At 40.7% G+C, this 24,568-nt stretch overlaps 1 protein-coding gene and 1 pseudogene across 2 annotated transcripts in view; one reads left to right on the top strand and one right to left on the bottom strand.

Annotated features, from left to right (window-relative positions):
- Window positions 1-24,568, top strand: part of FSIP1 (fibrous sheath interacting protein 1) — a gene marked incomplete at both ends in the record, with an annotated part of 215,831 nt that overhangs the window by 108,406 nt on the left and 82,857 nt on the right. The gene's annotated exons all lie outside the window — the stretch shown is intronic.
- LOC307050832 (cyclin-dependent kinase 4-like) lies at window positions 18,926-20,042 on the bottom strand (annotated as a pseudogene). Its single transcript has one exon. The product of its transcript is annotated as a cyclin-dependent kinase 4-like (transcript).

The following is a 24,568-nucleotide window of genomic DNA, read 5'->3' on the forward strand; positions in this document are numbered from 1 at the left end:
TGAAATGATCCTTCCTATCAGCGTTCTTTATTTGTATTTTTATCAGGCTTGGTAGAAAATCATCACAATTTGTACCACTTAAAGAGAACCACCTTTGAACATTCTGCAAAATTTTACATTTTACTCACACCATAAAGTAAGAAACCATAGTTTTTATTCTTCGGCTATTCTGGTTTCTTAAAGCAATTATGCTTTAAAAAATATGTATCATAGGGTTTTAAGCATCATTAGAAAATTATAAAGAAGATAGTCTGATGACTATCCCCTTGAGAACCGGCTATTCAGAGTGGTTAAGAGAACTACAGAGACTTTCTGTCTTCACAGTAGGGCTGGGTACGAACCACAGCAGTTGAGAGACATATCAACTTCCTGTCCAGTATCCCCCCTCCCCCCATGAAAACACTGTACACCGGTTGATCCTTTCTGCTATCTTACCTCATTGGGATTTCTCCTCTTTAATAGATGAGACTGGGTGGAAATGACCTTGACTTGTCAAGGTCAGAGACTCATCCTGGAACGAAACTTCTTGAAGGAGAGTGTTCAACCATGGCAATCTCAGGCAGAGCTACTTGGTCACTGGGCACTGCTCAGAGATCACTGGCTAAGGGACAGGAAGGGGCTGAAATCCACTGGGCTCCATTTGCTAAGTCCTTCTCATTGGCACCTGCTGAGTTCACCTGGAGGAAGGGGAGACTTTCTCTCTCTTTTTCTTCCAGTTTTATTGAGATATAATTGACATACAGCACTGTATACGTTTAAGGTGTGCAGCATAGCGATTTGGTTTGCATACATCGTGAAATGATTACCACAAGAAGTTTAGTGAACATCCATCATCTCATATAGACACAAAAGAAAAAGAAAAAATATTGTTTCCTTGTGATGAGAACTCTTAGGATTTACTCACTTGAAAACCTGCGTATATACTATGCAGCAGTGTTCATTGTATTTGTCATGTTGTTACAACCCTAGTACGTCTTGATCCTATAACTGGAAGTTTGTACCTTTTGACTGCCTTCATCCAGTCCCCCCTCTCCCCCCAGTCCACCTCTGGTAACTACAAGTCTGATCTCTTTTTCTGTGAGTTTGTTTGTTTTTGAAGTATAATTGATCTACAACACTGTGTTAGTTCCTGGTGCACAAGATAGTGTTTCAGTATTTCCATACATCACACAATGATCACCATGATAAGGGAGAGACTTTCTCTTTACGTGAAAGGCTCTAGTCACTGGCCAAGCACCTCAGTGAGGTTGCTTCTTCCTGGAGGGGCACCTTTTCCAATTTGTCCAAAGGCATCCTGTGTAGGTGCTGCTTGTTGATGAGACTCAGGGCAGGGGCAGTTGAACACCGTCTACCTAGTCACCAAGGCTAGACACTTCACATCTTCTACTCTCTCTTTTCTTTTTTAACTTGGGTGAATTGTTCAGGCACATTGCTCTTTAGGTGGACGTAGAAAGTCTCCCTTTCCTAAACACTTGACTGGACGCTATTAATTATGCAAAGATAAGGCAAATAAGTAACCACTATTCTGGGAGAAGAGTGACAGGAAATTTGTGGCCGGACAACATCGCCACTGTTAGTATCCCTTCGTGTGCACTGCAGATGGCCGGCACAGGGACCAGCGAGTGTCCGGGAGGGAAGGGAACCAGACTCTAACCCCTTTCTCTTTCGATTCACTTTTACCAAAACCTCTCTGATGGATTGATGTTGCCCCAGGTGAGGTCCCTCGGAAGGAAAGAATTCCGGGGGGTCCAAAGGGAAACTCAGCACGGAGGAAGGAGGAGGTTGACTTGGTGACCCAGGCTTAACGTTAGGGCTTTTGGAAGCTCGTGGGGGAGGTTCTGATGGCTGAGCTTGGGTCCGTGGCACAGCACCGGTGCTTGGACAGAGTATGTGAGTGAAGGTAAAACAGCAACGCCCTGGGGTCCCTTGTGTGAGGCACTGCTGTACCCTGTGCAGGGATCTACATCAGGGTTCATGGCAGCAGTGAACAAAAATGGAACATTTGTGGCTTTACCAGGAGCCATGGCAGCTAGAAATCTGGACCCATTTTAAACTGATTAGACTTTCCAGTTTCTTTCAGGCTGTCGTTTGGAAGCAGGACAGGCCACAAACGTTCTGAACAATTTGGGGTTAGGGATTGGGGAGTAGCTTCTAGAGGGAGATAGTGAAGTTGCTGCTAATACTGTGGCTGATGGGATATCAGAAACAATGAATGGAAAAGTAAGAGATGGGACTGTATTCTTTACCCACAGTTGTGAAGGGAGCCATATCAGGAGATTCTTCCTCCTCGTTTTCTTTCCAGTCCTTCTTCTCTGCTTCACCACATTAAATGGCCAGTCTCTCCAGGCCATTTCCACACTGCTACAAGAATGATCTTTCTAGGGCTTCCCTGGTGGCGCAGTGGTTCGTGCCCCGGTCCGGGAAGATCCCACATGCTGCGGAGCGGCTGGGCCCGTGTGAGCCATGGCCGCTGAGCCTGTGCGTCCGGAGCCTGTGCTCCGCAACGGGAGAGGCCACAACAGTGACAGCCCCGTGTACTGCAAAAAAAAAAGAAAAAAAGATCTTTCTAGAGTGCAAATATGGTATGTTACATTCCTGCTTAACATCTTTTTTTTTTTTTTAAATATTTATTTATTTATTTGGCTGCACCAGGTCTTAGTTCTGGCACGTGGGATCTAGTTCCCCTACCAGGGATTGAACCCGGGCCCCCTGCATTGGGAGCTTGGAGTCTTAACCACTGGACCACCAGGGAAGTCCCCTGCTTAACATCTTATAGTGGCCCTGTTACCTTTAGGATAAAATCCAGATTCTTTGGCTGGGTGTGTATGGACCTTCACTCCCTGCTCAGAGCCTCTCTTCCGGCCCATCTCTTGCAGTAGCTCCCTGTCTTTCCAGTGTACCCACTGCTATGAACTCCTAGCCATTTTCCAAACATACAAAGCTTTTTCATGTGAGTGCTTAGCACAGTTTATTCTTCCCACTGCTTTTCACTTTCTCATCCTTAAAGGCTTATTGAAATGTCACATGCTTTGTCAAGCTTTTCTCTCCACATGTCTGTTTTTCTCGTGAGGCTGTGGACAGGGACTATGTCTTACTTATTCATTTCAGAATGAATTTACCTGATACCTGGCCCATGCCTGGCAATGGTAGAGTCTATTAATTTTGTGAAATGAAGAATGAATTTGGAGGCTAAGTGTTTGGTAGGAATGAAACCTCCCCAAGGACCTCTGAAATCATGCTAGGTAGATTTGTCCTCAAGGCTGAATTCAAGGCCTCTTGCCTGCTCCATCTTGCAATCTAGGGCAAGTTACTCCATTCCCAAAGAGGAGGAATGCTGTTTTACTTTGAAACCCTGACTAGGCCACATTTTCTAGGGCTGAAGCTTTCATGTGTGACTGTATGCCGTTTTTCTCTTTCTTTCTTCCACTGGCTGGAGTTGTGTGGGAGTGACTTATTTGGCATGGGAAGAGGCCTGGCCGGGTCCCTCCTCCTTCCTCTTTCTCTCTGTTTCATCCATCTTTCTCATCAGGAGGCAGGTAGATTCAGGGGCTCTGTTCTCTCCACAGGTGGCCTGGAGTTAGTGGCAGTGGGCTTTGGATAACTCTTCTCTTGCCTGTGGTCTGACTCTATGGTGCCCTTTCCTGCCCTGCTGATGAGCATGTCCTTCTGTCCCCATGCAGTGCAGCTCTCCTGGGGCTTGGATTAGGGCATGGCAGAACAATAGGGCAGGATTGTGCCCTGTTCTGTTTAGAAAAAGGCCTTTTTCATGGATCCGTTCAAGTCTCAGTTAACATGAAATTGTGCCCTTTGCACATGGTAACTTCCTCCAAGGATCTCTTAGATTGGGCCAAGACAGGAATTTCTAAATCATCGGAAAAACTCTACTGCAAACCATCTGAATCCAACCCTGAGAGCCTAATGTAATGCTGGGGTTTTTTTTGTTTGTTTTTTTGTTTTGGGGGTGAAGTAGAAAAGGATAGCATTATCGCTTTGCCAGGCAAAAGGGGACACAGCAGGCTCCTTGAAAAACTATGTGTCCCAACCAGGGAGGATTTTTTTTTTTTTGCATATTAAATTTGTGTATTTCTTATCATACTTGACATCTCATATTATATCCCAAAACTGTCAGACTAAAATGTCTTTTGTAAATCATTGCACTCTTTTGGAGTTAAGATACCTAAAGTAAGAAATATTAATCTGGAATGAGTCAGGTCCTAACACTCTAAGTAAATGATCTTTTTTTTTTGAATTTTATTTTATTTTTTTATACAGCAGGTTCTTATTAGTTATCCATTTTATACATATTAGTGTATATATGTCAATCCCAATCTCCCAATTCATCCCACCATCACACCTCTGCCACTTTCCCCCCTTGGTGTCCATACGTTTGTTCTCTACATCTGTGTCTCAATTTCTGCCCTGCAAACTGGTTCATCTGTACCTTTTCTAGGTCCCACATATATGCATTAATATACGATATTTGTTTTTCTCTTTCTGGCTTACTTTACTCTGTATGATAGTCTCTAGATCCATCCATGTCTCTACAAATAACCCAATTTCATTCCTTTTTATGGCTGAGTAATATTCCACTGTATATGTGTACCACATCTTCTTTATCCATTCGTCTGTTGATGGGCGTTTAGGTTGCTTCCATGACCTAGCTGTTGTAAATAGCACTGCAGTGAACATTGGGGTGCATGTGTCTTTTTGAATTATGGTTTTCTCAGGGTATACGCCCAGTAGTGGGATTGCTGGGTCGTATGGTAGTTCTATTTTTAGTTTTTTAAGGAACCTCCATACTGTTCTCCATAGTGGCTGTATCAATTTACATTCCCACCAACAGTGCAAGAGGGTTCCCTTTTCTCCACACCCTCTCCAGCATTTATTGTTTGTAGATTTTTTTTTTTTTTTTTTTTTTTTTCGGTACGCGGGCCTCTCACTGTTGTGGCCTCTCCTGTTGCGGAGGCGCAGGCTCAGCGGCCATGGCTCACGGGCCCAGCCGCTCCGCGGCATGTGGGATCTTCCCGGACCGGGGCACGAACCCGTGTCCCCTGCATTGGCAGGCGGGCTCTCAACCACTGCGCCACCAGGGAAGCCCTGTTTGTAGATTTTTTGATGATGGCCATTCTGACTGGTGTGAGCTGATATCTCATTATAGTTTTGATTTGAATTTCTCTAATAATTAGGGATGTTAAGCAGCTTTTCATGTGCTTCTTGGCCATCTGTATATCTTCTTTGGAGAAATGTCTATTTAGGTCTTCTGCCCATTTTTGGATTGGGTTGTTTGTTTTTTTAATATTGAGCTGAATGAGGTGTTTATATATTTTGGAGATTAATCCTTTGTCTGCTGATTCATTTGCAAATATTTTCTCCCGTTCTGATGGTTGTCTTTTCATCTTATTTGTAGTTTCCTTTGCTGTGCAAAAGATTTTAAGTTTCATTAGGTCCCATCTGTTTATTTTAGTTTTTATTTCCATTACTCTAAGAGGTGGATCAAAAAAGATCTTGCTGTGATTTATGTCAAAGAGTGTTCTTCCTATATTTTCCTCTAAGAGTTTTATAGTGTCCAGTCTTACATTTAGGTCTCTAATCCATTTTGAGTTTATTTTTGTGTATGGTGTTAGGGAGTGTTCTAATTTCATTCTTTTACACATAGCTGTCCAGTTTTCCCAGCACCAGTTATTGAAGAGACTGTCTTTTCTCCATTGTATATCCTTGCCTCCTTTGTCACAGATTAGTTGACCATAGGTGAGTGAGTTTATCTCTGGGCTTTCTATCTTGTTCCATTGATCTATATTTCTGTTTTTGTGCCAGTACCATATTGTCTTGATTACTGTAGCTATGTAGTATAGTCTGAAGTCAGGGAGTCTGATTCCTCCAGCTCTGCTTTTTTCCCTCGAGACTGCTTTGGCTGTTTGGGGTCTTCTGTGTCTCCATACACATTTTAAGATTTTTTTGTTCTTGTTTTATAAAAAAATGCCATTGGCAATTTGATAGGGGTTAAATTGAATCTGTAGATTGCTTTGGGTAGTATAGTCATTTTCACAATATTGATTCTTCCAATCCAAGAACATGGTATATTTCCCATCTGTTAGTATCATCTTTAATTTCTTTCATCAGTGTCTTACAGTTTTCTGCATACAGGTCTTTTGTCTCACTAGGTAGGTTTATTCCTAAGTATTTTATTCTTTTCGTTGCATTGGTAAATGGGAGTGTTTCCTTAAATTCCCTTCAGATTTTTCATCATTAGTATATAGGAATGCAAGATTTCTGTGCATTAATTTTGTATCCTGCAACTTTAGCAAATTCATTGATTAGCTCTAGTAGTTTTCTGGTGGCATCTTTAGGATTCTCTGTGTATAGTATCATGTCATCTGCAAACAGTGACAGTTTTACTTCTTTTCCAATTTGTATTCCTTTTATTTCTTTTTCTCTTCTGATTGCCATGGCTAGGACTTCCAAAACTATGTTGAATAATAGTGGTGAGAGTGGACATCCTGGTCTTGTTCCTGTCCTTAGAGGAAATGCTTTCAGTTTTTCACTGTTGAGAATGATGTTTGCTGTGAGTTTGTCATATATGGCCTTTATTATGTTGAGGTAGGTTCCTTCTATGCCCACTTTCTGGAGAGTTTTTATCATAAATTGTTGTTGAATTTTGTCAAAAGCTTTTTCTGCATCTGTTGAGATGATCATATGGTTTTTCTTCTTCAATTTGTTAATATGGTGTATCACAATGATTGATTTGCATATACTGAAGAATCCTTGCATCCCTGGGATAAATCTCATTTGATCATGGTGTATGATCCTTTCAGTGTGTTGTTGGACTCTGTTTGCTAGTATTTTGTTGAGGATTTTTGCATCTATATTCATCAGTGATATTGGTCTGTAATTTTCTTTTTTTGTAGTATCTTTATGTGGTTTTGGTATCAGGGTGATGGTGGCCTCATAGAATGAGTTTAGGAGTGTTCCTTCCTCTGCAATTTTTTGGAAGAGTTTGAGAAGGATGGTGGTAGCTGTTCTCTAACTGTTAGGTAGAATTCACCTGTGAAGCCATCTGGTCCTGGACTTTTGTTTGTTGGAAGATTTTTAGTCACAGTTTCAATTTTATTACTTGTGATTGGTCTGTTCATATTTTCTATTTCTTCCTGGTTCAGTCTTGGAAGGTTATACCTTTTTAAGAATTTGTCAATTTCTTCCATGTTGTCCATTTTTTTGGCATAGAGCTGCTTGTAGTAATCTCCTAGGATGCTTTGTATTTCTTCAGTGTCTGTTGTAACTTGTCCTATTTGATTTCTAATTTTATTGATTAGAGTCCTCTCCCTCTTTTTATTGATGAGTCTGGCTAATGTTTTATCAATTTTGTTTATCTTCTCAAAGAACCAGCTTTTGCTTTTCTTGATCTTTGCTATTGTTTTCTTTGTTTCTGTTGCATTTATTTCTGCTCTGATCTTTATGATTTATTTCCTTCTACTAACTTTGGATTTTGTTTGTTCTTCTTTCTCTAGTTCCTTTAGGTGTAAGTTTAGATTGTTTATTTGAGATTTTTCTTGTTTCTTGAGGTAGGCTTGTATTGCTATAAATTTCCCTCTTAGAAGTGCTTTTGCTGCATCCCATAGGTTTTGGATTGTCGTGTTTTCGTTGTCAGTTGTCTCTAGGTATTTTTTGATTTCCTCTTTGATTTCTTCAGTGATCTCTTGGTTATTTAGTAACATATTGTTTAGCCTCCATGTGTTTGTGTTTTTTTATTTCTTTCCCTGTAACTGATTTCTAATCTCGTAGCGTTGTGGTCAGAAAAGATGCTAGATATGATTTCAGTTTTCTTAAATTTACTGAGCCTTGATTTGTGACCCACGATGTGATCTATCCTGGAGAATGTTCCATGTGCACTTGAGAAGAAAGTGTAATCTGCTGTTTCTGGATGGAATGTCCTATAAATACCAATTAAATCTGTCTGGTCTATTGTGTCATTGAAAGCTTCTGTTTCCTTATTAATTTTCTTTTTGAGTGACCTGTCCATTGGTGTAAGTGAGGTGTTAAAGTCCCCCACTATTATTGTGTTACTGTTGATTTCCTCTTTTATAGCACTTAGCAGTTGCCTTATGTATTGAGGTGCTCCTATGTTGGGTGCATATATATTTATAATTGTTATATCTTCTTGGATGATCCCTTGATCATTATGTAGTGTCCTTCCTTGTCTCTTGTAACATTCTTTATTTTAAAGTCTGTTTTATCTGATATGAATATTACTACTCCAGCTTTCTTTTGTTTTCCATTTGCATGGAATATCTTTTTTCCATCCCCTCACTTTCAGTCTGTATGTGTCCCTAGGTCTGAAGTGGGTCTCTTGTAGACAGCATATATATGGGTCTTGTTTTTGTATCCATTCAGCAAGCCTGTGTCTTTTGGTTGGAGCATTTAATCCATTCACATTTAAGGTAATTATCGATATTTATGTTCCTATTACCGTTTTCTTAATTGTTTTGGGTTTGTTTTTGTAGGTCCTTTTCTTCTCTTGTGTTTCCCACTTAGAGAAGTTCCTTTAGCATTTGTTGTAGAGCTGGTTTGGTAGTGCTGAGTTCTCTTAGCTTTTGATTGGCTATAAAGCTTTTGATTTTTCCATCGAATCTGAATGAGATCCTTGCTGGGTAGAGTAATCTTGGTTGTAGGTTCTTCTCTTTCATCACTTTAAATATATCATGCCACTCCCTTCTGGCTTGTAGAGTTTCTGCTGAGAAATCAGCTGTTAACCTTATGGGAGTTCCCTTGTATGTTATTTGTTGTTTTTTCCTTGCTGCTTTCAATAATTTTTCTTTAATTTTTGTCAATTTGATTACTATGTGTCTTGGTGTGTTTCTCCTTGGATTTATCCTGCCTGGGACTGTCTGCGCTTCCTGGACTTGGGTGGCTATTTCCTTTTATGTGTTAGGAAAGTTTTCAACTATAATCTCTTCAAATATTTTCTCAGTCCCTTTCTTTTTCTCTTCTTCTTCTGGGACCCCTATAATTTGAATGTTGTTATGTTTAATGTTGTCCCAGAGGTCTCTTAGGCTGTCTTCATTTCTTTTCATTTTTTTTCTTTATTCTACTCCACGGCAGAGAATTGCACCATTCTGTCTTCCAGGTCACTTATCTGTTCTTCTGCCTCAGTTATTCTGCTATTGATTCCTTCTAGTGTATCTTTCAATTCATTTATTATATTGTTCATCTGTTTGTTTGTACTTTAATTCTTCTAGGTGTTTGTTCTTTAATTCTTCTAGGTCTTTGTTAAACATTTCTTGCACCTTCTCGATCTTTGCCTCCATTCTTTTTCTGAGGTCCTGGATCATCTTCACTAGCATTATTCTGAATTCTTTTTCTGGAAGATTACCTATCTCCTTTTCATTTAGTTGTTTTTATGGGGTTTTATCTTGTTCCTTCATCTGGTGCATAGCCCTCTGCCTTTTCATCTTGTCTATCTTTCTGTAAATGTGGTTTTTGTTCCACAGGCTGCAGGATTGTAGTTCTTCTTGTTCTGCTGTCTGCCCTCTGGTGGATAAGGCTGTCTATGAGGCTTGTGCACGTTTCCTGATGGGAGTGACTGGTGGTGGGTAGAGCTGGCTGTTGCTGTGGTGGACAGAGCTCAGTAAAACTTTAATCTGCTTGTCTGCTGGTGGGTTGGGCTGGGTTCCCTCCCTTTTGGTTGTTTGGCCTGAGGCAACCCAACCCTGGAGCCTACCTGGGTTCTTTGGTGGGCTAATGGCAGACTCTGGGAGGGCTCACGCCAAGGAGTACTTCCCAGAACTTCTGCTGCCAGTGTCCTTGTCCTCACGGTGACACACAGCCACCCCCATCCCTGCAGGAGACCCTCCAACGCTAGCAGGTAGGTCTGGTTTGGTCTCCTATAGGGTCACTGCTCCTTCCCCTGGGTCCTGATGTGCACACTACTTTGTGTGTGCCCTCCAAGAGTGGAGTCTCTGTTTCCCCCAGTCCTGTCAAAGTCCTGCAGTCAAATCCCGCTAGCCTTCAAAGTCTGATTCTGTAGGAATTCCTCCTCTCGTTGCCAGACCCCCAGGTTGGGAAGCCTGACGTGAGGCTCAGAACCTTCACTCCAGTGGGTGGACTTCTGTGGTATAAGTATTCTCCAGTTTGTGAGTCACCCACCCAGCAGTTATGGGATTTGATTTTATTGTGATTGTGCCCCTCCTACCGTCTCATTGTGACTTCTCCTTTGTCTTTGGATGTGGGGTATCTTTTTTGGTGAGTTCCAGTGTCTTCCTGTCGATGAATTTTCAGCAGTTAGTTGTGATTCTGGTGCTCTCACAGAGGGAGTGAGCGCACGTCTTTCTAATCCACCATATTGAACCGATAATCTCCCACACAGGGATTTTTATGCAGAAGTTTGCCTTAAAAGGTATTTATGGAAAAAAAGAAAAGAAATTCATCCCAATTCTATATTGTGATATTGGAATGATACGTTACCAAAGAGAGAGGGATACAGAATACTAATTCATATTTATAGTTGTGTGAGAGAGTCTTTGATGACTGTAAACCAAAGCATTATATGTATAAAGTTACAGGAAGCATTTTTAATTAAAAATGTGCTTTCTAAATTTGTTTTTGTCTGTTTTCTTTATTGAAGTAAGGCATCTGATTTTGTATTTTGCACTGCTAATATTTTGTGAAAGCCATAATAACGGAGGAAATAAGGTTTTGAGATGAAAGAAACGGTGTGGAGGTGCCACCTAGTGGTCACATCCTCGTGTCTGTATTCTCTTTCTTGCCAGAGGTAATTGGAAGTCAGTGGAGGGTTGCTTGGTGGAGTTTGGGTTTCCTTGAGAATCCCTTTAAGATGTAAGTGGTAAATCGATTAGCATATTGTTGTCTTGATAGGATAATGTTTTTCCCTTTGTTTTATGGTCACTAAAATTATCCTCCAAATTCATTATTTAAAATAACTTTTATTAGCTGGATGGTTTTTGTTATCCTTTTTGCTAGTGTTAACTAATTATGCCAGCAAGATTTGAGTTATACTTGAAAATCATAGCTTCGTGATTTTTTACCGTTTCGTTGAAATGATCTCACATGTGAACATACAGAAGACATGTAGTGTGTCTGGAGTGTATTGTGGGACCTAACCAAGTCTGCATCATGGCCAGGTGCAGTGAAATTTCATTAAAAGTCTTTATTCTTCTTTTAGGATTAATCTGTCTTTAGAATAATTCCATAGAAGAAAAAGATCAATGGGAAAACTCATCTTTTAGAATTTTTTTTTTTCAGATTAGCTGTGTTCAGCAAGCACACACCTCATTAGAATGATAGCCTGTACTTTTAGACAGCTGACTGTACTAATTTCTTTTCTTTACCCTTAAACCACAGGTAATCCAGAATCGTGTCAAATATTGAAGTTTTTCAAAACAAAGTGCTAGTGATAGAGATCTTAAGAATGATCAAAATTCCCAGAGGTGTATTTTATCTCCTCAGTGACGAGTAATCTTTGAAAGTTCCTCTGTTCGTGTGTATGATGGGGGGAGGGAGTTAGGGGTTGGGGAGGAACGTTTGCAGTAAAGGACTTTTACTGGGTTATAAAATAAATTTTCTCAGAATGATTTTTACTTTATTCGTATTGTTTTGGTATCTATTTTGGGCAGTATTTGCACAAAGAATCTTAACATCTGATTAGGTACTAACATTTTGTCTTTATTACACATGAATAGTCGGTTGTTTTTTTTTTTGTCAAGGAAATTCTCATGGTGGAATTAAAGAAAGAACAGGAGAGCTCTTCAGAGCAACGCAGACTTTAGCTAAAAACTTCCCGAAAGATGCTCTCTGAGATTTGCAAAGACAGCCCAGATAATACACCAGTCACTTAGATTGTAAAATGTCTACTGCATGGGGGTCATTGCTGAGAAGAATACAAAAGTACGTATGATGGAATCTGTATTCTCAAGGTCCTAGGAAGAGGCAGTATTGAGACAAGTGTGGAGCCAAATTGTCTGTGTTTGAGTCCCTGCTCTGCCCCTTACTAGTAGTGTGACTTTTGAGAAGTTACTTGACCTCTCTCTGTCTCAGTTTCTTCCTCTGTGAGTGGAGATAATAAGAACTGACCTTGTAGGTTGGAATGGAAAGTTCTTAGGACAGTGCCTGGATATATGGGGACTCAGTCCACATCAGGTGTTCTCGTCTCATCATCTGGTGAGGAAGCCAAAGCATAGGCATCATACACAAGAGGACACTTCAACACTGTATTTTATCAAGTAGGAAATTGATAGGACCATTTACTAGAATGGTTCACAAAAGACAAACCAGTATGAGCTAGGATATTTTAGAAAGGGAGGAAATAGGAATAGAACTGAGTTTTGAACACTTCAAAAAAAAAAAAGATCTGAAGCCAGTTTTCCTATTCAGATTTCAGTTGTGGAGAATTATGATTCTTTTTTTTTTTTTAAACAACTTTATTGGAGTATAATTGCTTTACAATTGTGTGTTAGTTTCTGCTTTATAACAAAGTGAATCAGTTATACATATACATATATCCCCATATATCTTCCCTCTTGCATCTCTCTCCCTCCCACCCTCCCTATCCCACCCCTCTAGGTGGTCACAGAGCACCGAGCTGATCTCCCTGTGCTATGCGGCTGCTTCCCACTATCTATCTACCTTACGTTTGGTAGTGTATATATGTCCATGCCTCTCTTTCGCTTTGTCCCAGCTTACCCTTCCCCCTCCCCATGTCCTCAAGTCCATTCTCTATTAGGTCTGTGTCTTTATTCCCGTCCTGCCCCTAGGTTTTTCATGACCTTTTTTTTTTTAGATTCCATATTTATGTGTTAACAGATGATATTTGTTTTTCTCTTTCTGACTTACTTCACTCTGTATGACAGACTCTAGGTCCATCCACCTCACTACAAATAACTCAATTTCATTTCCTTTTATGGCTCAGTAATATTCCATTGTATATATGTGCCACATCTTCTTTATCCATTCATCTGTCGATGGACATTTAGGTTGCGTCCATGTCCTGGCTATTGTAAATAGAGCTGCAATGAGCATTGGGGTACATGACTCTTTTTGAATTATGGTTTTCTCAGGGTATATGCCCAGTAGTGGGATTGCTGGGTTGTATGGTAGTTCTATTTTTAGTTTTTTAAGGAACCTCCATACTGTTCTCCATAGTGGCTGTATCAATTTACATTCCCACCAACAGTGCAAGAAGGTTCCCTTTTCTCCACACCCTCTCCAGCATTAATTGTTTGTAGATTTTTTGATGATGGCCATTCTGACTGGTGTGAGCTGATATCTCATTGTAGTTTTGATTTGAATTTCTCTAATGATTAGTGATGTTGAGCATCCTTTCATGTGTTGGTTGGCAATCTGTATATCTTCTTTGGAGAAATGTCTGTTTAGGTCTTCTGCCCATTTTTGGATTGGGTTGTTTGTGTTTTTGATATTGAGCTGCATGAGTTGCTTGTATGTTCTGGAGATTAATCCTTTGTCCATTGCTTCATTTGCAAATATTTTCTCCCATTCTGAGGGTTGTCTTATCGCCTTGTTTAAGTTTTCCTTTGCTGTGCAAAAGCTTTTAAGTTTCATTAGGTCCCATTTGTTTAGTTTTGTTTTTATTTCCATTTCTCTAGGAGGTGGGTCAAAAAGGATCTTCCTGTGATTTATGTCATAGAGTGTTCTGCCTATGTTTTCTCTAAGAGTTTGATAGTGTCTGGCCTTACATTTAGGTCTTTAATCCATTTTGAGTTTATTTTTGTGTATAGTGTTAGAGCATGTTCTAATTTCAGTCTTTTACATGTAGCTGCCCAGTTTTCCCAGCACCACTTATTGAAGAGGCTGTCTTTTCTCCACTGTATATTCTTGCCTCCTTTTTCAAAGATAAGGTGACCATATGTGCGTGGGTTTATCTCTGGGCTTTGTATCCTGTTCCATTGATCTGTATTTCTGTTTTTGTGCCAGTACCATACTGTCTTGATTACTGTAGCTTTGTAGTATAGTCTGAAGTCAGGGAGCCTGATTCCTCCGTCTTGGTTTTTCTTTCTCAAGATTGCTTTGGCTCTTCAGGGTCTTTTGTGTTTCCATACAAATTTTGAAATTTTTTGTTCTAGTTCTGTGAAAAATGCCAGTGGTAGTTTGATAGGGATTGCATTGAATCTGTAGATTGCTTTGGGCAGTATAGTCATTTTCACAATGTTGATTCTTCCAATCCAAGAACATGGTATATCTCTCCAGCTGTTTGTATCATCCTTAATTTCTTTCATCAGTGTCTTATAATTTTCTGCATCAGTGGGAGGGAGCTGTGAAGGAGGAAAGGTTTCCACACACCAGGATGCCCCTTTGCGGACAGAGACTGCGGGGAGCGGAGGGGGGAAGCTTTCGAACCACAGAGGAGAGCACAGCAACTGGGGTGCAGAGGGCAAAGCAGAGACATTCCTGCACAGAGGATCGATGCCAACCAGCACTCACCAGCCCAAGAGGCTTGTCTGCTCACCCGCCGGGACAGGGTGTGGGCTGGGAGCAGAGGCTCTGGCTTTGGAGGTTGGATCCCAGGGAGAGGACTGGGGTTGGCTGCCAGAACACGGCCTGAAGGGGCTAGTGCGCCACAGCTAGCCGGGAGGGAGTCCGGGAAAAAGTCTGGAGCTGTGGAAGAGGCAAGAGACTTTTTCTTGCCTGTTTGTTTCCTGGTGCGTGAGGAGAGGGGATTAAGAGCGCCGCTTAAAGGAGCTCCAGAGACTGGCACGAGCCGCGGCTATCAGTGTGGACCCTGGTGATGGACATGAGATGCTAAGGCTGCTGCTGCTGCAGCCACCAAGAAGCCTGTGTGCTAGCACAGGTCAGTATCCACACCTCCCCTTCCGGGAGCCTGTGCAGCCCGCCACTGCCAGGGTCCCATGATCCAGGGACAGCTTCCCCGGGAGAAGGCACGGCACACCTCAGGCTGCTGCATTGTCACTTCGGCCTCTGCCGCCGCAGGCTCGCCCCGCACTCCGTACCCCTCCCTCCCCCGGGTCTGAGTGAGCCAGAGCCCCTGAATCAGCTGCTCCTTTAACCCCGTCCTGTCTGAGCAAAGAACAGATGCCCTCCGGCGACCTACACACAGAGGCGGAGCCAAATCCAAAGCTGAACCCCGGGAGCTGTGCAAACAAAGAGAAAGGGAAACCTCTCCCAGCAGCCTCAGGAGCAGCAGAGTAAGTCTTCACAACCAACTTGATGTACCTGCATCTGTGGAATACCTGAATAGACAACAAATCATCCCAAATTGAGGAGGTGGACTTTGGAAGCAACGATATATATATTTTTTTCTCTTTTTCTCTTTTTGTGAGTGGTATGTGTATGCTTCTGTGTGTGATTTTGTCTGTATAGCTTTGCTTTCACCATTTATCCTGGGGTTCTGTCTGTCCGTTTTTGTTTTTTGTTTTTTTGTATAGTTTTTAGCGCTTGTTATCATTGGTGGATTTGTTTTTTGGTTTGGTTGCTCTCTTCTTTCTTTATTTTTTTAAATTACTTAAAATTTTTTTTAATAATCATTTTTTATTTTAATAACTTTATTTTATTTTATCTTCTTCTTTCTTTCTTTTTTTTTCTCCCTTTTATTCTGAGCCGTGTGGATGACAGGGTCTTGGTGCTCCAGCAAGGCATCAGGGCTGTGCCTCTGAGGTGGGAGAGCCACAAATGTCTTGTGGACATTGGTCCACAAGAGACCTCCCCGCTCCACATAATATCAAATAGCAAAAATCTTCCAGAGATCTCCATCTCAACGCCAAGACCCAGCTCTACTCAACGACGAGCAAGCTTCAGTGCTGGACACCTCATGCCAAACAACTAGCAAGACAGGAACATAACCCCACCCAGTAGCAGAGAAGCTGCCTAAAATCATAATAAGGCCACAGACACCCCAAAACACACCACCAGACGTGGACCTGCCCACCAGAAAGACAAGATCCAGCCTCATCCACCAGAACACAGGCACTAGTCCCCTCCACCAGGAAGCCTACACAACCCACTGAACCAACCTTAGCCACTGGGGCAGACACCAAAAACAAGAGAAACTACGAACCTGCAGCCTGTGAAAAGGAGACCCCAAATACAGCAAGTTAAGCAAAATGAAAAGACAGTGAAAAACACAGCAGATGAAGGAGCAAGGTAAAAACCCACCAGAACTAACAAATGAAGAGGAAATAGGCAGTCTACCTGAAAAAGAATTCAGAATAATGATAGTAAAGATGATCCAAAATCTTGGAAATAGAATGGAGAAAATACAAGAAATGTTTAACAAGGACCTAGAAGAACTAAAGAGCAAACAAACAGTGATGAACAACACAGTAAATGAAATTAAAAATTCTCTAGAAGGGATCAATAGCAGAATAACTGAGGCAGAAGAACGGATAAATGACCTGGAAGATAAAATAGTGGAAATAACTTTCACAGAGCAGAATAAAGAAAAAAGAATGAAAAGAATTGAGGACAGTCTCAGAGACCTCTTGGACAACATTAAACGCGCCAACATTTGAATTATAGGGGTCCCAGAAGAAGAAGAGAAAAAGAAAGGGACTGAGAAATATTTGAAGAGATTATAGTTGAAAACTTCCCTAATACGGGAAAGGAAATAATCAAGTCCTGGAAGCACAGAGAGTCCCACACAGGATAAATCCAAGGAGAAACATGCCAAGACACATATTAATCAAACTATCAAAAATTAAATACAAAGAATTATGATTCTTGATGCTGTGTCCTTCTGTAGGGCTAAGGACAAAAAGTAAGCTCTCCCCTTGTTTGCTCATCATTCATTTTTCATTCATTGAGCAACGATTTATGGACTGTGTCCTATGTGCCAGGCACTGTGCTTGGCACTGGGGAGTCCAATGGGGAGGGAGGCTGACAAGAATCACTGCTGTAGTTTTTGTTCTCCAGCCTTTTAAATAATTTTCCCCATGTGCCTCAGTGTGCTCTCTGGATTCCTCATGCTCAACATCACAAAATTTTTATGTTAAAAAACCATTGACTGTGAAAAATTTTAAACACATACAACAACGTAGTCAGAGGAGTCTAATGAAAACCCAGTTACCCATTACCCATCCTCAGCTTCAACATTTATCATATCTGTGACCCCCTTCCTGACCCTGTGCCTGTAGGAGTTATTTTAAAGCAAATCCAAGACATTATGTCATTTCACCCATAAATACTCAGTATGAGTCTCTAATTGATAAGGGTTTTATAGAAATATAACCACCGTGCCATTATACACCTAACAAAATTAAGAATAATTCCTTAATATTAAATTATCTCAAAGATATTTATGTTTTTTTAAAGTTTAAATTAACATACAGAAAAATGGACTTTTTTGGTGTAAGGTTCCATGAAGTTTAACACATGTAAGAATACAGAACAGTTCCGTTGCTTCCCCAAACTCTCCATGCTATCCCTTTGTAGTTACACTCTTCCCACATCTGTAGGGGAACACCATATAAATGGAATAATGTGGCATATACTCTTGTGTCTGGTTTCTTTCGCTCAGCATAATGCCTTTGAAATTCATTCAAGTTGCATGTTTCTGTAGTTCTTTCCCTTTTATTGCTATATTCCATTGTATGAAATACATTGAATAGTTTTCCATTGTATGGATGTACCATAGTTTGTCTGTTTATCTATTGAAGGATATTTGGGCTATTTCCAATTTTTGGCAGTAATGAATAGAACTGTTATAAACTTTGTATCCAGGTTTTTGTGTGAACATCAATTTTCATTTCTCCTCAAAAGTGAATTGCTGAGTTGTTTGGTAAGTATTTGTTTACCTTTAGAAGAAACTGCAAAAACTGTTTTCCACAGTGGCTATACATTTTGCATTTCCCTTCAGTCATATATGATTGTTTGAATTGTTCCATAGTCTTTCCAGCACTTGGCATTGTTAGAATTTAAAATTTTAGCCATTCTAGTAGGTGTGTAGTGGTATATCATCATTGTTTTAATTTGCATTTTCCTGTGGCTAATGATGTTGAATGTATTTTCATGAGCCTATTTGCCATGTATACATCCCCTTTGGTGAAATGTTTGTCTTTTGCCCTTTTTTTTTTTTTAAGTTGGGCTGTTTATTTTCTTACTGTTGAGGTTTGAGAGTTCTTTAAATATTCTGTTTCCAAGTCCATTATCAGATAAAGGACTGATTTATCTTTTTTGCAAAATATTTTCTTCCACTTGGTTGGCTTGTCTTTTCATTCTCTTAACAGTGTCTTTTGCAGAGCAGAAAATTTTAATTTTGTGGTAGTTTTAATTTATTGTTTTCTTCTTTTGGTGTCATGTCTAGAAATCTTTGCCTAACCCCGGGTCATGAAGATTTTCTTTTATGCTTTCTTTGAAAAGTTTTATAGCTTTACATTTTAACACTAGATATATGATCCATTTTGAGTTAATTTTGTTTTGTTTTGTTTCGTTCTTTTTCCTGTATAAAGAAGGATCCCGGGCCTCCCTGGTGGCGCAGTGGTTGAGAGTCCGCCTGCCGATGCAGGGGATACGGGTTCGTGCCCCGGTCTGGGAGGATCCCATATGCCGCGGAGCGGCTGGGCCCGTGAGCCATGGCTGCTGAGCCTGCGCATCCGGAGCCTGTGCTCCGCAACGGGAGAGGCCACAACAGTGAGAGGCCCGCGTACCACAAAAAAAAAAAAAAAAAAAAAAAGAAGGATCCCAATATCAAGGTATAGGGAAGGGGAAAAACAAGGGACATACCCCTTGGTGTAAGGACACAGAGGGGGCAGGAGAAGGATAAGCCTCAAAAGGAGGGGTGGGAGGGGAATGTCATTAAGGCAGCAAAATATTCTCTGTAAAAAGTTGGGGGAGTCTCCATAGCCTCAGAGATGAAGGCAGAGGTTGCCTTCTTAGTGGGGGGCTCTCCACCTCAAATGTTCAAAGGAAGGGAATATTGGCTTCTCTTCTCTTGGTTCTGTTGCAACTATTCCGTGGCTCTCTCTGGGTTACCTTCTGCCTTATGTAGATAAGAGTGCTGCAGGGCTCGGAAGGCAGAGATTCACTTGTGTGGGTTAAAAGTCAGCATCTCCAGCAGCAGCTGTGCTCCAGACTCCTCCATCTCAGATACCACTGACTGCACTGCGCGGGGCCCTCTGAGGGAAAAGGCTCCTGGGGGTAGAGACACATCTCGGGGCCAGTCATTCTCTGGGGGCAGTCCAGTCAGGTCAAAGATTTTGTCTAACTGGTCAGCTTCAGAGTTTCCACAGAAGAGAGGCTTTCGATGAAACATCTCTGTGGAGATACAGCCAGCGCTCCACATGTCCACAGGGGTTGCATACGTAGACTGCAAAAGAACTTCTGGAGCATGGTACCAGAGTGTAACAACCACAGGTGTAAGTGCCATCTGGTAGCTATAGATTCTGGCCAGGCCAAAGTCAGCCAGCTTGACTGTTCCACCACTTGTCACCAGAATGTTCTCTGGCTTCAGGTCTTGGTGAATGATGCAGTCGGCATGAAGGAAATCTAGGCCTCTTAGAAACTGGTGCATCAGATCCTTGATGGTCTCCACTGGCAAGCCTAGTGGGGGTGCCTTGTCCAGATATGTCCTTAGGTCTTGGTCCACATGCTCAAACACCAGGGTCACTTTGGTCTCCCGGTCAGTTCAGGCTGTGGCACAGACGCCCATCAGCCAGACAACACTGGGATGCTCAAAAGCCTCCAGCTGCCACAATAAGCCACCCCATGAACTGTGCTGATGGGAAGGCCTCCTCCAGCACCTCCTCCACTGGGGACTCTTACACTCTTGAGGGCCACAGAGTAGCCACTGTGGGGATCATGGGCCTTATACACCGTCCCATAGGCACCAACACCAATCTCAGCCACTGGCTCATTTCGAGGGGTAGCCATTCTCAGACCAGAGGAGACCCTACAATCACAGAGACTCCTACCACTGAAATTCCTTCCACAGTTCGGGTGGTATGAGCCTCACCCCGTGTCTGGAGCTGCGGGGGCGGCCTGTTATTGGGGCCTCGGAGCCGGTTCTTGCGGCGCCATACACTTGAGCTTGGTCCGGGGCAGCTGGCCGCTATGGGGCTGACCATAGACTTTGAGTTAAATTTTATCAAAGGTATAAGGTTTAGGTCAAGGTTCTTTTGTTTTTGCACATGGGTGTCCATTTGTTCCAACACCATTTGCCGAGGACTGTTTTTTTTTCCATTGAATTATTTTTACACTCTTTTCAAATATAACCTGGCCATATATGTGTGGATCTATTACTGGACTCTTTATTCTGTTCTGTTGCTCTATTGTGTCTATCCCTTTGCCAGTACTGCACTGTCTTAATTACTGCAGCTTTATGGTAAGTCTTCAAATCAGGTCATGTGATTTCCCTAATTTTATTTTTCTTTTATAAAAATTATTTTGGCTATCCTAGTTCTTTTTTGTCTTTTCATATAAATTTTAGAATCAGCTTGTCTATATGTATAGAGAATCATGCTAGGATTTTGATTGAGGTTGCACAAATTTATAGATATTTTGGTGAGAACAGACATCTTTATTATGTTGAATCTTCCAATCCATCAACATGGTACAGCTTTCTATTTATTTAATTCTTCTTTGATTTCTTTCAGCAGCATTTTGCAGTTTCAGTATATAGATCCTATACATACATTTTTAGATTTATACTTAAGTATTTAGTTTTTTGGAACTATTATAAATGGTATGTTTTGGATGTTTGGATGTTATGGATCTAGTTGTACCATGCTAGTATATATATAAATATGATTAATTTTTGTGTGTTGACTTTTATCCAGTGAACTTGCTAAAAATCACTTATTAGTTCCAGGAGGGTTTTTTTTGTTTCCTTCCTGGTACCATGGGGCTTTCTCCATAGTCATTCATCTTGTCTGTGAATAGGAATAGTTTTATTTTTTAATTTCCAATCTTGTATACCTTTTATTTCTTCTTCTTGCCTTTTTTTCTTACACTGGCAAGAACTTCCAGTACAGTTTAGAATAGGGGTGGTGAGAGTGGACATTTCTGCTTTGTTTTTAATTTTGGGATGAAAGCGTTCAATCTTTTACCATTAAGTATGATTTTAGCTGCAGGTTTTATCTGGTTGAAGAAGTTCCCTTTTATTCCTGCTTTGCTGAGAGAGTTTTAAAATCAAGAATGGATGTTAAATTTTTCAAATGCTTTTCTATATCAATTGATGTGATTGTTATTATTATGTTTTATCATTTTTCCAGTAGACTGCTACTCTGGTAGATTACATTGGTTGGTTTTTGCCTATTGAACTAGTCTTGTGTTCCCATGATAAACCTACTTGGTTGAGGTTCACGTCAAGTTTTGAAGTTCCAACTGGAGATGTCTAATAAGGGATCAACTAGCAGAGAACATGTAGACTTGTGTTTGGGCTGATATTTATACTGGAAATCAGTTGGCTCTTTGGGCTGTTAACCACCCAATTAACTTCTGTTGACCTGCTCCCTGAGAACCCAGCCAGTGAGCAACCATGCCTCTGCTGCTTATATACTTTACCTCTACCCCCATCTATGTACATATATTTGGTTTTGTTCTTTTTCCTTGCCTGTACTGGACCAGGACCTTTTATCTCTTGGCCACTTCTAGGCATCTACTTCCTCCGTCTGTGCTTGGCATATTTAATTTATAGCAGAAGAGTTTGGGGATAAATTGTATTTTAAGAAACAAACATTTATTTTAATATAAACACATCTGTGATTAGAGTATTCAGATTTAAATGATATTAAGTAATTATTTTCACTAATTTGGTCCTTTCATGAGGCAAGAAAATGATATGGATGTCTTGTCATATGTAGTCCTCTAAGATCTGATTTTAAATTGCAATTTATTTTGGAAGGTCATGGAAACAAACCAGAGAGTAATATAAATGTTTGCATGTGGTTAACATAATTTGCTTGCCTCCCCGGGGGCTAAATTCCAAAGAATTTGTTTCTGTATTCTTGAGTCTGGAGACAGTACAGCGATGCAGAGAACCCTGTGAAAGCAAGCCCTCATCCAGGGAGCCTCGGAGTGCATGGCCTCCCTGCTTGCCCCCTTCCTGGGAAGCAGTGAGGATGCCATGGGTTGTGGTGGGAGCTCAGAGTGCTGCTTTCTGTTGAAACATAGTCTCAGTTTCTTTGAGCAAACCATTAATAGATGTCAAATTCACATTATAGGTTTTAGTTCACAAGCAGTGTTAAAAGCAAACGTGTGGGGTTTTATATTTTTAGCTGCCTTTTTTTTTTCAAAGTGAAATATGTAGGTTTTGGTTTTCAGCAGGCCACATTTTTTCTAATAAAAACAGTTGGAACAAAATATGTTTTATAAGCATATAAAAATGTCAGACCATAATGATTTTAGTGCTACATATTTAAAAAATGGGTCACTAATATCTAAGATGTTAGTATCTGCAAAGAAAGTAAATTATGGAAAGTAAATGATAATATATCATTTATATAAAGGAGAAGGTGGTTGGAAACTAGTTCAGCAACCATATTGAGACCATTTTATTTCAGCTTTTATATAATATGCATGTCTTTCAGCTTTAAGTTATTTAAATTTTGGCCTTAAAATTATTAAACCTTTGTACTTGAAACTGGGCCCCAAAGTTTCAAAAATCCCATCTGTGTTTGGAGACATAATTCATTATGTGAAAAAGTACCTTCTTTCCATGGTCTCACCAGAGAAAGCATCTCAGTAGTTTCTGGTCCCCAAATCAGTTGTGTTTCCTTCTCATAGGTTCATTTCTATCATCTGATTGACATGCTGAGCTCCTTTTGCCCTGTCTGCTAGGAAGCTCAGAAAAAGATTCTTCAGCCCATTTCTAACAAGGCTACAGAACTTTTAGCCTATGCATTTGGCATACTGTCATTTTCATCTTATTTCTTTCACCTTTATTTTTCTTTTGCCTAATTTTTTTACTTAACTCTCTTCCCTTGTTATGCTGTAGTTAGTGTTATAAGTTACTGTATATCCATATTGGAATTATATAGTTGGAAATAGATTTTTATAAATCTGATTTCTTTTTCTTTGATCACTTCATCCATATCATTACATTTTCCTAGCAGTTTGCCTTTTTTTTTTTTTTTGTAACTTAGACAATTACATATTCTTAAATGATAAAATTCCAAACAGGAAAATTCCTGGGACATATTTTAAGAAATCTTTACTGCCTTTTCAGATAATAAAAGTAATGCTAACTGGTTATAAAAACTTCAGACATCATAGAAATATACAATGTAGCAAATAAAGGTCTTCTAGAATCTCCTCCTTCCAAAACAAAAACAAAAACAAAACTCAAAAAGCAAAACCCCAAACTGTTAACTGTTTGGTGTATAGCTCTAGGGCATGACTTTAAGTTGTATTATATTGGAGTGGCAGTGGGAACTTCTTTTCCTCTGTGAATCTTGGCTATATAACTTTTTCTCATTTCTATGCTGATACATATACATTTTTCCTTCTTCTTCTTCTTCCTCCTCTCCTCCTCCTCCCCCTCCCCTCCCCCTCCTTCATCTTCACAGTCTTGAAGATGTGCTAGTCAAATATGAGGATTATACAACTCAGTATTCTAGGAATGCTTTGTAGGAGGGGTCATGGTTGCTCGCCATACTAAGCAAATGGAATTTAAAATTTTTTTTATTTATTTAATTTATTTGTTTTTGGCTGCATTGGGTCTTTATTGCTGCACGCGGGCTTTCTCTAGTTGCAGCAAGCGGAGGCTACTCTTCATTGCGCGGGCTTCTCATTGTGGTGGCTTTTCTTGTTGTGGAGCACAGGCTCTAGGCACATGGGCTTCAGTAGTTGTGGCACACGGGCTCAGTAGTTGTGGCACACAGGCTCAGTAGTTGTGGCACACAGGCTTAGTTGCTCCGCGGCATGTGGGATCTTCCTGGACCAGGGCTCAAACCCGTGTCCTCTGCATTGGCAGGTGGATTCTTAACCACTGCGTCACCAGGGAAGCCCTGGGCAAATGGAATTTAAGGTGTAGAGGGTGGCAGTTAACAGCCTGGCCATGGCGTTGGCATTAGAGAGGCCTGTGTTCAAGGCCTGGTAGCTGAGTGACTCCAGGCAAATTATTTCTCCTCTATAAGACCTGGTTTTCTGGGGATAGTAATACTTGTTTTAAAGTGTTGTTGTTATGAACAAATGAAAGATTGTATATAAAGCACTTAGCACAGTGTCTGGTACGTAGTAAAGGCTAAATAAATGTTAGCTGCTGTATTAGTGATGTTTTGACTAATTACTGATTGCTGTTTAATAGAGTAATTCTAAATAATTACGTGCAAACGAGATAGAAGTTTACTTCTTTCCCATATTATGTCTAGATAGAAGGCCCAGGGCTGACTGTGGTTCCACAGTTACTAAGGACCAGGTTCTTTGTACCTTGATGCTTGTATACAGTTGTCCCTTGGTATCCATGGGGAATTGGTTCCAGGACCCCCCATGGATGCCAAAATCTGTGGATGCTCAAGTCCCTTATTTATTTATTTATTTATTTATTTATTTATTTTTTTTTTTTTTTGTGGTACGCGGGCCTCTCACTGTTGTGGCCTCTCCCGTTGCGGAGCACAGGCTCCGGATGCGCAGGCTCAGCAGCCATGGCTCA

Source organism: Hyperoodon ampullatus (genome assembly GCF_949752795.1).
Source record: "Hyperoodon ampullatus genome assembly, chromosome: 3".
NCBI lineage: Eukaryota > Metazoa > Chordata > Mammalia > Artiodactyla > Ziphiidae > Hyperoodon > Hyperoodon ampullatus.